General features: G+C 37.7%; 1 long non-coding RNA gene across 1 annotated transcript; it reads right to left on the bottom strand.

Annotated features, from left to right (window-relative positions):
• Positions 1-674: 674 nt before the first annotated feature.
• LOC133275215 (uncharacterized) lies at positions 675-2,793 on the bottom strand. Its single transcript, XR_009745443.1, has 2 exons — positions 2,652-2,793; positions 675-1,059 (listed from the first exon to the last, which is right to left on the bottom strand). It is a non-coding gene; the product is annotated as an uncharacterized LOC133275215 (long non-coding RNA).
• Positions 2,794-3,015: the final 222 nt, after the last annotated feature.

Genomic DNA, 3,015 nt, shown 5'->3' with positions numbered 1-3,015 from the left:
TGCAAGTTTCACTTTGCTCAGCATGTGATATTCTGCCATGTAAAAATGCCACTGAACTGTTGACCAGTGCAGAAACCATAAAGGCTGAGTTCTTGCTACAGTGACCAGTGACTTAATACCTTAACATATCAGGTAAAAGTCATAAAGAATTAACTTTCCTATTTACTTAAAACAAGTATGAAGGGTTTTTTTTGACTACTGTGATTCTGTCTTTGTCAAAAATCTTGAAACATTCATTTGTGGAGTGGTGCAGGAAGACAGTGGTTACTGATTTAGGTGGGAGTGCAAATACTCCAAGCTCACTAAGAGCCTATAGAGACATGAGCAGCTCAAGAGTGTGGAATTTTTCCACCCACCCCTGTTCTTTTACAGATAGTGTGCCAAATGCTTTTTTGTAAACCTCCTGAAAGGACTGGAGGGCAATACAGGTTATCTTCCCAGTGCTTGCCTCTTGCTCCAAGGCCAATATTATGGGTAACAGACTTTTTCATGTTCTAGAGACTGCTGTTTCCAGCCTTTAACATCTCCCATTTCCATATGAGATGCTTTTCCTGTAGTCACTTTGTAGGACTGGTAAGTCCCACCAACTCATTAAAGGTATCCAAAGCGTTTTCCTGCAGTTCAAATGAGTTCATGTAAAGGGAAAAAAAACAAACAACCCAAAACACTACTCATGCTTGCTAAAGTGAGCTTCATCATTCTTTTGTCAGAAGAGCTTAAACAAATCACCTTCCTGCTACTTGTGTGTCCTGCAAAATGAAAGTGCAACTCTATGTACACATAAAAGCAAGATATGTAAGGAGGAAATTAGAGCTCCAAAACAGCTACAGATAGTACTGTATAGTCATGTTTTCAGTTAGTTGAAGCAGTAGTATGATGGGCTGCTATGTCAGACCTCCTTTTCAGTTTCTCATGAGATTGCTGCGCCTGCATCTTCTCAACAAAATCACTGCAACTAGCTTCTAGGTCTTCAGGGAGATGTTAATAGCACACATAATAACATTGTGATTTTAGTTGCTTTGTTTGCTCCTTTGATGGTGTTTTTTGAGCCTTCTACTCCTGCAGAAATTAATGAGAATGAGATGCTCAAAACCTTGACAACACAGTTGAAAGAATGCTTTGCTATCCCTAAAGCAGGTTTGTGAATAAGCCATTTTCTTTCACTTTCCTCTACATCCTACTCTTTTCTAAGGGCAAATCCACAACTTTATTGGTAATAAGACATGAAACAATGAAATATGCTTGCTCTTGTCACAGCAGTCATGCAAGAACTTGTCTTGCATATATGATTCCTGATATTTAGATTTGTTCTGCATGTATGCTCTTAGAGCCATTTTAAATAACTTTTTTTAAGGTTTATAAAAATATATATTTAAATAATGACACTTCATATTTTAGATTATAATGAAGTAAAATCCCTTTTCACATACAAAGAATGGGCTGCTTCACATATGAGAGGAAGCAGCCCAATTATTCTTCTAGGCAAGAACCATGTGGTTTCCTTCTGAAGACCTGGGTGAATTTGTGCGACTTTCAGCCATGACTTATAAGCTACTTTTGACCTTTCAGTTGCAGGAGTCAAACTGGCTTGCTACCTGTTTGCTACCTGTTATATTGTCTAGTGTTTTCTATACTTACTAATATCAAATTCTGCTGGATGAAAGAGAAACAGTTTTATGCCATTTTTTTTTAAGCTAACTTGTTAGCTTTTTAAGCTAACTTGTAATTCTGTGTGTGCTTTCATTATCAGTTGAATAATGAGACTGGAGGGAAAGTAATGAGAGGGCGAGTATTTTATCCTAGATGTTTCTACACATCTGAAGCACAGGCTCTCCAAACTGAGAGATGTATATGAGATGGAGATCCCTCAGTGATAATTAAGATGCTTTCCCCAAATTAAGAATGTTTCTAGGCTTAGTGATATGCCTGTCTGCTTATGCCTAATTTTACAATATTTTTGCTTACAGTGTTTTCTGCGTACATTATGTAGAAATTATATTCTTCTTATCCTAGAAACACAGCTTTGCTTAGAGAACTGGGTTTTACGCGCTGAAAATTCTGACATCTAATAAATGACACCTGATTGGAAATGAGAGATGATGTTTGTCTGAGACCAGTCCCTAAAGACTCAAAAGTGTAAGCTGGAAAGTCACTAAGACTTTTAAAATAATAATAATAAAAAAGAAGGTATTTAGAGAATGCCATGCAGTGTTGCTGTGTAACATGAGATCAATTACTAAATAGGTACTAGCACATCTGTTGCAATGGTGAAGCCACTATACAGTCTGTTCTCTAGAACAGAGGAAATCAACCTTTAGGTTGTGGTTTGACACTTGTGCATGTACAGAAATGTTTGCACTATTATGCGCTCACTTACTGGAGCTTGAGGCTGATCTCCTATTAGACTGTTGTCATTATTTTATGATACTGCAAGCCTCTTTCAGCTTCAAAATGCTGCTTTTGTATATTTTTTTCCACATGAGCTTTGTGCTCCTGAGATAATTTATATGAAACTACAGATACAAGCACATCCCAGTGACTTGAGTTTTAACGCTGTGATGAGATTAGATTAACTTTGCACAATTCTGAGTCTCATTATGAACCCTGTCAGAAAGCTGGATTCATGTTGTGCCATTTTCTATCCTCATTACCGTTTTTGTCACAAGAATGAAATTTTTCATCTGTCATACAAGCTGGAAAAGACAGCAGCCTGCAACTCTATTACGATGGCCTTTGTAGTGCTGTGCGGTTTGACAGGCTGTGCCTTTCTCCTTTGTTCTTTTTAATGGTTTTTCAACCTGTGTGAGGGAGAGAAGGGATGGATATCCATCTCAAGGTGTAATACATGATTAATAGTCCTGCCGATGTCCAGAAGACTGCAGCTTTCCAAACTAGCTGGCTGCAGAGAGTGGCAAATATTAGAAACATTACTGCTGCTAACTGAGCCCCTTTTTCATTTGCTTGTGCTCCGAGAATCAAGATGAGGCTAAAAGTATTAAAGTATCTAATTTATAC

The sequence above is a fragment of the Pezoporus flaviventris genome, unplaced genomic scaffold (genome assembly GCF_033815535.1).
Source record: "Pezoporus flaviventris isolate CSIRO_AGI_PZ_B2104156 unplaced genomic scaffold, CSIRO_AGI_Pfla_v1 ptg000037l, whole genome shotgun sequence".
Classification (NCBI taxonomy): domain Eukaryota; kingdom Metazoa; phylum Chordata; class Aves; order Psittaciformes; family Psittacidae; genus Pezoporus; species Pezoporus flaviventris.
Note: the sequence above shows the minus strand (reverse complement) of the source record. Positions and strands in the feature narration are given on the sequence as shown.